The sequence below is a fragment of the Varanus komodoensis genome, unplaced genomic scaffold (genome assembly GCF_004798865.1).
Source record: "Varanus komodoensis strain SLA01 unplaced genomic scaffold, ASM479886v1 scaffold15, whole genome shotgun sequence".
In the NCBI taxonomy this organism is placed as follows: domain Eukaryota; kingdom Metazoa; phylum Chordata; class Lepidosauria; order Squamata; family Varanidae; genus Varanus; species Varanus komodoensis.
In genome coordinates, this window is record NW_025335440.1 from 3,078,676 (window position 1) to 3,087,726 (window position 9,051).

At 45.0% G+C, this 9,051-nt stretch overlaps 1 pseudogene; it reads left to right on the plus strand.

Moving 5' to 3' along the window:
* Positions 1–7,243: 7,243 nt before the first annotated feature.
* Positions 7,244–7,357, plus strand: LOC123020998 (annotated as a pseudogene).
* The last annotated feature ends 1,694 nt before the right edge of the window (positions 7,358–9,051 follow it).

Genomic DNA, 9,051 nt, shown 5'->3' on the forward strand with positions numbered 1-9,051 from the left:
CCTCCCCCCTTCCATGCCACATGCACCAGCCTTTCTTTATTTTTTGCAGCTGAAGTTCAACAATGGTAAAATGTTCTTTGTTCCACAAGTATTTGCAGGCTACTTCTCAGCAAAGCTCACTTTCCAAGACTGGGCTGAGCTTAAGAGGAAGTCTGTGAGTGCTCAAGGGAAGGGTCCCACGAGGTGTCTGCCCAACTCTAGTCTAGGTGGCCCTAGGATCACCAGAGTCCCAGCCCCAACCACAGAACCGTGTTCCGGGGTCCACTCCAACCCAGGAGTGCCCTCCCTCTGTCCTTGCACTTGGCACATATCTTCCCACATGTGCGGATGCTCCATAGTCTCAAAGGCAGGAAGAAGGTGGTCTGAGGGTGAGTAATTTATGCTTGACTCCCCTGTCATGGTCAGATCACTTCCTGGTGAGGTTTATGCTCGAGAGCGACTTCTCCCTCTGTAAGGGTGCGGACCCGATTATGTGGGTCCGCCCCCGGAGCCGGATGGATCCAGAAGGATTCCTGAAGGCCCTGGGGGAGTTTCCGGCTGACAAGACGGGTGCTCCTGTCGAGGCTCTGGTCGAACTGTGGAATGGGGAGATGACCAGGGCTGTAGACACGATCGCTCCTAAGCGTCCTCTCCCACCGGGCAGAGCCCGCTCTTCCCCTTGGTATACTCCTGAATTGAGGGCGATGAAGCAGGTTGGGAGACGACTAGAGCATAGGTGGAGGAAATCACGAGATGAATCTGACCGAACACACTTAAGAGCCCACTATCGGGCCTATGCTGTGGCGGTGAGGGCGGCAAAAAAGAGATTCTTTTCTGCTTCCATTGCCTCCTCACAATGCCGTCCGGCGGAGCTCTTTCGAGTGGTGCAAGGCCTGGTCCGTCCAGGTCCAAAGGAAGACCTGATTCCACCCTCAAAGACCCGCTGTGACGACTTTGCCAGGCATTTCAGGGAGAAAATCGCTCAGATTCGTCACGAGCTGGACACCACTATTGATTCAGAGGTTTCAAAGGAGACACCAACGCTGCCGTCTGGTCCAGATTTATTGGATGAATTTCAGTTATTGAGGCCCGATGATGTGGACAAGGTGCTTGGGCGAGTACGTCCAACCACTTGCCTTTTGGACCCTTGCCCGTCTTGGTTAATAAATGATTCCAAGCACGGGATTGGAACCTGGATCTTGGAAGTGGTTAACGCTTCTCTGAGGGAGGGTCGGGTGCCTGCCCCTTTGAAGGAGGCGGTAGTCCGACCGGTCCTGAAGAAGGCGTCACTGGATCCAGAGATGGCCACTAATTATAGACCAGTGGCCAACATCCCGTTTCTGGGCAAGGTGTTAGAACGAGTGGTGGCGGGACAACTCCAAGCACTCTTGGATGAAACTGATTATCTGGACCCATTGCAGTCCGGTTTCAGACCCAGGTACGGTACTGAATCTGCCTTGGTCGCCCTGTATGATGACCTGTGCAGGGAGAAGGACAGGGGGAGTGCGTCCCTGTTGGTTCTGCTGGACCTCTCAGCGGCTTTCGATACCATCGACCATGGTATCCTTCTGGATAGGCTTGCGGGATTGGGGGTTGGAGGCACTGCTTTGCAGTGGTTCCGCTCCTATCTCAATGGCCGGTTCCAGAAGGTGGTGCTGGGGGACTATGGCTCTGCGCCATGGCAGCTATGCCATGGAGTACCGCAGGGGTCCATTTTGTCCCCTTTGCTGTTCAACATATACATGAAACCGCTGGGAGAGGTCATCAGGAGGTGTGGGCTGCGGAACCATCAATACGCTGATGATACCCAGCTCTACCTCTCGTTTTCCACCAATCCAGGTGAGGCAGTGGCTGTGCTGAACCGGTGCCTGGCCGAGGTAATGGGCTGGATGAGGGCCAATAAACTGAAGCTCAATCCAGACAAGACGGAGGTCCTGTTGGTTGGTGGATCGGGCTTCGGAGAGGGTGAATTGAACCTTGTCCTGAATGGGGTTGCACTCCCTCTTAGGGACAAGGTCCGCAGCTTGGGAGTGCTCCTCGACCCAGAGCTTTCACTGGAAGCTCAGGTAACAGCAGTGGCGAGGAGCGCTTTCCTCCAGCTTCAGCTAATTCATCAGCTGCGCCCCTATCTGGAGAATGACTGCCTTGCGACAGTGACACATGCGTTGGTGACTTCCCGTTTGGACTTCTGCAACGCGCTCTACGTGGGGCTACCCTTGAAGACGGTCCGGATACTTCAATTGGTCCAAAATAGAGCTGCCAGGCTGCTGACGGGGACTGGACGTTATGTTCACATGACTCCAGTTCTCCGTCAGCTTCACTGGCTTCCCATTGAAGTCCGGGCCCAATTCAAGGTGTTGGTTATGACCTATAAAGCCCTAAACGGCTTGGGTCCTGGTTACCTGAAGGAGCGCTTACATCCTTATATGCCCAGCCGCCCCCTGAGATCGGCGGGAGAGGCCCTTCTCCGGGAGCCCTCCATGGAAGAAGTTAGGAGGGTGGTTACTCGGAGGAGGGCTTTCTCAGCGGTGGCGCCTAAGTTATGGAATGCGCTCCCCAGAGAGGTCCGCCTGGCGCCGTCGTTATTTGTTTTTCGGCGCCAGGCGAAGACCTTTTTATTTAAGCAGTATTTTAAATGTTAATATTATTGAATTTTATTTGGCCAGGGCGGCTTGTTTTATAGTGTATGCTTTATATTATATATTTGTATTTTATTGTATATATTTTAAAATGTTATTTTAATTTTTTGTTGTAAGCCGCCCCGAGGCTTCGGCGAATGGGGCGGCATAAAAATGTTTTAATAAATAAATAAATAAATAAATAAATAAATAAATAAATAAATAAAAGGCAACTTTGCAGCCCTGCTGGGAGAGCATGTTGGGAGAAGGTGAGGGAGATGCCACCAGAGTCTCTCCTCCTCCAAGCAGGGCCAAGCAACACCGGTGGATGGAACTGGTCTGCTCTGTCTTTTGCAGGACAGGAGAAGCCCAGGGTCTCTCCTGGCCTCTCTGCCTCTCCCCTTCTTGGTTGCAGTCCCCTGAGATTGGGGGGTTCTGGGCAGCCACTTTGGATGGCACCCTTCAAAACAGAACTTGGCTTTGCAAAGGTACAGTAATTTATAAGGGTGCAGCATCTACTCTCAAATGCTTCCAGAATTATAATTGTCATAATAAAACCTCAGTCCCCTCGTACATTTTTATTGCTTTCTCCTGTGTGGCTGCAATGGCATTACTAAGATTCCCATCTGTCTCCTTTATGTCTTTTGGTTATTTTCCCATTTTTCTTGGGGGAAAGAGTATGATTAGAAAGTGAAAAGTTTGTCAAACCAAAGGATTCTGCCGATTCTCATAGGGAAAGTTGAGCAACAAAGCCCTAAAGCAAATTCTCTGGGGAGGAAAAAAATGTATTAAACTTGTCCTCTTTTTGTAATAAATTGAGAAGAGCTTTTAGGTTTTTATGGGATGAGAAAAGGGTAATTCAAAGCAGCTAGGAAGCAGGAAGGTGGATTTTATTTGTCAAGTGCCACAACTGTTGAAAAGGAAAAGAGAAAGGTAATAAAATCAGATCCTCAAAAAGTCACATTAAAAAGATCCTGATTTTGTCAGGCCAAGAAATATCCAGGTATAATCCAACTCGGGATCTTCAGGATTTAGTGTTATCTGCAGTTTAAGAGAACTGATCTTATTCACACTTCCTGGATCAGAAAACATTAATCCTCTGGATTACACACTTCCTGGGGTTTTGCAATACAGTTTTTAGTTCAAATAAAATGACTATTTTAGGGTAAGAGACATACCGAAAGGAATACTTTAGGGTAAAATACATACATTAAAAGGTCATCATTTGTGAACAAACACATTAAAATAATACACATTTGGGTCCATTAAAGCAATTGCAAAGATTGATGTGGAAATGGGATCGAACAAATTTCTTCTAGAAGAAGCAGGCTAAATTGGCTGGTGTGAGTCTAAGCAAACTTAACTTCCCATTAAGAAAACCAAAATGAGAGAGTCATCTGCAGTTAAGGCTGCTCGAAATGTGCACTTTAAAACACACTTTTCCATGAAGTAGGCTTTAAAGAAAAAAAATGGAGCCTGCCAGCATTACATTGTGCGGTTCCAGTTATGCAGATTTCCCAAGTTATGCAGCAGCAGCTACTTGATCAAGCTCCCAGCGTGGGCTCGGCTCAGTTGCAGGCATTTTAATTTCCGAAGGCAACATGCCCCAGAGGAAAGTGATCAGCTGCCGTGAGGCTCCGTGGTAATTCTGTCACTCCAGAAAGCTCTCAGAGTCCCTCTCGGAGCTCAGAACTCAGAGCCAGCACCACCGTTTCCAAAGCATGTTCAGCCCCATCCTCCATTCTCCCCACACTGGTGTCCAGAGCAGATCAACTGACATTAAGCATTTTCCTCAAGAAACCGGCCTGGCCCCACCTCCACAATGGGCTTACTAGAGTCAGACACTTGAGAAGCAGTCTTTCAATGTGAAGAAAGGTCAGCAACTCCTTGACAGCCAAGCTGCCCTCCTAAAGAAAGTGTTCCAGGACAGCACTGGGCTGAGAAGGCATTGCAAGTATTGCAGCCCAAGGGTTGAATTCCATCTTGGAGAAATCCTTGGACATTGCACTCTAGGGTGAGCGGGGCCAAAGGCCCAGAAGAGGAGTCAAACTGGGAGCATTTCTTTAGGTTCTATCAGTTTCTAGTAGTAGCAAAGCTTTAGGTGTGGTAGTTGAGATGGTGTAAATGGGTGACCTGGACCAGCAGGGGTATGGACCCAAAAGCCCTTTTGGCCATTTTTGGGCCCTTCCAACTCTACGATTCTATGATTTATCTTCTGGGGAGACATTTTGGAGATTTTTTAGAACTTCTCAGCCTTTTAGAATAGGGTAGGGATATGTCACATAAGCAAGAAGCTGCCAGTCAATGAGGAGAAGTGGGCCAGGAGAAGTGGGCATGGCCTCCCAGGGACCCCCAAAGAACAAAACTGGGACTCCACACCTGAGGTCCTGTACCCCCGTACTAGGAGGAAAGCAACTAAGAGAGATGATGCTCCTCATTTCTCTTTGTCAGTGAAAGTTGATTTATGTGTGTTGACTAAATCATGGCGGACTCCTAAGCCACGCCTTCTCGCTGGCATCCTATCACCCATCAACCTGTATTCAGTTATCCTGTTCTGCACCTATGGAGTGAGGTGGTAATTTTTTAAAAATCATATTTGAATGCAAACATCCCAAATTTGAAAATACTCCAATATGCTTGTTTACTCAGAAGTAAAACACACTGCATTTAATCACATTCACTCCTGCAAATACTGACAAAAAGTGGAAATAAAAAGTTTGTTTGTTTGTTTGATTGATTGATGAAAACATGTGTATGCTGTCTATTATGCCATAGCACCTCTTGGCAGCTCAGCATCAGAAGACAAAACTACAATAAAACTAATTCCAACATCAATTAAAATACAATACAAATAAAATACAATTAAAATACAAGGGGAGGTTTAGTGGCATCAACTATTATAATGCGTTTTTTTAAATATAGGTCTTCTCCTGGCACCGAAAAGAGTATAAAGAAGGCGCCAGGCGAATATCCTTGGGAAGAGTGTTCCAGTTGAAAGGACTCCTGATGGAAGTGAAAGAAGAAAGCGCAAAAGAAGGAGCACGGCTGAACATCAAGAAAACAAAAATCATGGCTAGAGAAGAACTGCAGAATTTGACTATCAAAAATCAGTAAATCAAGATTTGCACCCTTGTCTCAGTTATCAATTCAAATGGGGACTGCAAGCGAGAACATTACAGGAAGGCAAAGTCTGGGAAGGGCAGTAGAGACGGAAGTAGATGAGATCATCACGAGGAAGCACGTTTCACTGGAGACATGGCCAAGATCATCCACACTCTTGTATTCCCAATCACTATGAAAGTGCATGCAAGCTGGACAGTGAAGAAAGCTGACGGGAAGAAAATTGAAACATGGTGCTAGAAGAGAGCTTTGCAAATGCCCCAAACTGACAGGAAGACAAATAAGTAGTTCCTAGATCAAATCAAGCCAGAGCTTTGCCTAGAAGCAAAAATTATAAAACTAAGACTGTTCGTCACTGGGCACATGGTGAGAAGGCAAGACTCAGTGGAGAAGGCAACGATACGAGGGCACGTCACAGAAGGAGAAAAAGGAGCCAAGATGGATTGACTTCATAAAGGAAACCACAGCCTTGAGTCAAGAGCGGAGCAGGATGGAATATTCTGGAGTGTAGTCATTCATGTAGCTGCTAGAAGTGAGAGATGGCATGATGGAACATAGAAGCCACGGAAACTTCTGCAAGCCAGCATGAGAAGAGAGGAGTTTGTTTTTGCTTTTGGGAAGGAGGTTAAAAAAATCCCCATTTCTTCACACCACAGTTCAACCTACACCAGGATGTTAGCACTTTTCATACTTTGTGACCCAGTTCAGAAGTATAACTTTGCACACAAATGCATATAATATAAAAATTAGAGCCCAGAATGTCTAGATTCAATTGGAACAAAACTATGGGAAAGCATGTAGAATTGGAACAAAACCATTTACTAAGGGTGCATATATTTGGAAAGGATCTGTTCCCCATTTGGGATGATCTTCATTGGAATCCCTTCCATGAAAGAGTACTGGCATGCCATTCATATAAATGCATCTATTACTGCTCTGGCACATTTGAATGAATGCACTGCAATTTCCACTATGCTGAAAACATGATCTTGGGTCACTCAGATATTCGACTGCAGGAGAAACAGGAGGAAGTGCAAAGAGGATTTGTGCAGAGAAATGGTCTGGATGCCAGTTAAAGGTGAGCTAAGCTGGAGACCATGCCTTCTGCCTCAGATTGGATGCTCTGGGCACTGGAAATGGTCAAGTAAAATTGGGAGGAAAAGACTGGGAGGTGTGGATTCAACACTTTCTTTCAGGGGAGCTTAGTTTCCATTTCTTTCCCTTCAGCATTTTACAACTCTGTGTGGCAGCTCATTTTTCCAACTTACAGCTGGCATTTTTCTATAAATTTTTCCTCCACTTGCAGAGGAAACTCTTCACGGCACAGAGCAATCCACTGCTGGACACCATTATTTTCCCCTTGGAATGTTGGGATGACAAATGTCACACTACACAACACTAAGGCTTGGTTCAGACAACATGAAAAACCATGGTGGCTTTTTAAACCATTGTTAGTCCATTGTGTTGTTCACACCCAGTTGCAGTTTTTCACCATGGTAAGTTTGGTCTTTAGAAACCATAGTTAGAAACCTTAACCTCTTGGCTAACATCAAGTGTAGTATCTGTTCTTATCAGTTTAATATCTGGTATGTCCTTTATTTGAGCACTATATATTAAATGGCAATGCTGTGCCATTTTTATCTGTGCTTGTTGTAAACCGCACCAAGATGTTAATAATGTGATGGTCTATAAAAGCTTTAAATAAATAAACATTGATGTTTGCTTGTTTGTTTAAAACTTCTGTACCCTGTCCTGTACATAAAAGTCTCAGGGTGTTGGAAAGCTAGAGGTAAAGAAGAGGAAAGAAGAAGCAAAAAATTGAAGGACAATTATTATACAGCCATGGTCCTGCAGGAGGGGTGCATTAAGTGTGGTTTGTTTGCTTGTTAGAGAGATAATAGATAGATAATTTTTGATGTAGATAGATATAATAGATAGATAATTTTTGATGTATCTTGTATTGTTTCTTTTTATTGTATGATGTATTTTGTAACTGTATTCTTTTTAAAATAAATATTAAAAAAGAAAATAATAATAAATGCAATATAAAACATCTGTTTGTTTTATGGTTTCACAGTGCCACCATGGCTGGTTGTGCTGTCTGAACCCAAGAGCACAGTCTCCACAGTTCTGTACGCAGTGACCACAGAGTCCCAAGATCTGGAACTGGATGGGACAATAGAAACCACAATAACGAAAAGGCCTTCTGAGGGTGCAAACTTCTCCACATGTACCTGCTCGATCGCTGCTGTTGCCACCTGAGGACTCCTCTGCTTTCCTTCCCCTAGTGAAGCGCGCGGGGAGCTGACAAGAAAGAGGGCCTTTCCCATCATAGCACACCAGTTATGCATCTCAGCCATGCTGGAGATCAGCTTGACATCATCTTTATATTCTTTTTAGACTCCAGCAAAAGATGTTCGTGATTCGCAGTTACTTTGACGGGTGAATCTGTCAGTTTCATGATTTTAATGAAGGGTTAAAAAGTTTAATATTATACATTGCTGCTGCCTTTTATTTTATAAATTAATTAGTTATGTTTATTTTTATTTTAATGGTTGCCTTATTGGTTCAATATGTTTGTCCCCTCTCTTCATTTTATTTTAATCTGTTTTCCTTATGTTATTTTTATTAACTACTTTTTTTTTTGTTGACCGCAGATTTTATTGTATTGCTGTATTGATTACACTGTAAGCAGCCCAAACCCTTATGGCTAATGGGGTGGCATATAAATTGAATAAATTAGCAGACATAGAAACCACTTTTTGCCTGGCAGGTCATGGTGATCTATCATCTGTCGTAGTGTCACAATCTTCCTGGAGAAGAACCATGATGAACAGCTGCTGAGAAGGACTTTCTGATCGCTGGCACCAACACGGGGTGTCCTAAACAGTGGGAGCAAGACAGCCCCCTTCCCCCAGGCCTGGTTGGTGGCATTCAGGCCACCCCTCCCAGCAATGGAAAAACTATCAATGCAATGCTCCCACTGCACCATCTACCAGCTCAGAGGGAAGGGCGGAAGCCTTTGAAGCACCTAGCTAGGAAGTGCTCCCGCCCACGTCTCCCCTGGGGACAGCACCCTCCACCTCCTCCCACTTTCGGCGCAATCATGCAAGACAACAAAATAATCTTTTAATGCAGGCTCCAGACTATACATAGATCCACTTTATTGCAATCATTGCAAACATACTGGGCTGTTAAAAAGCAGGTTTTTCATACAAAATGAGCCATTTTTCTCCAACCTTTTGAAACTAATTATTTTATATTCCCTAACTGAAATGTATAATTCAATGTAATTGGCAGCTGCGGTCTCCCAGCACCAATAATGGGGGCTTTT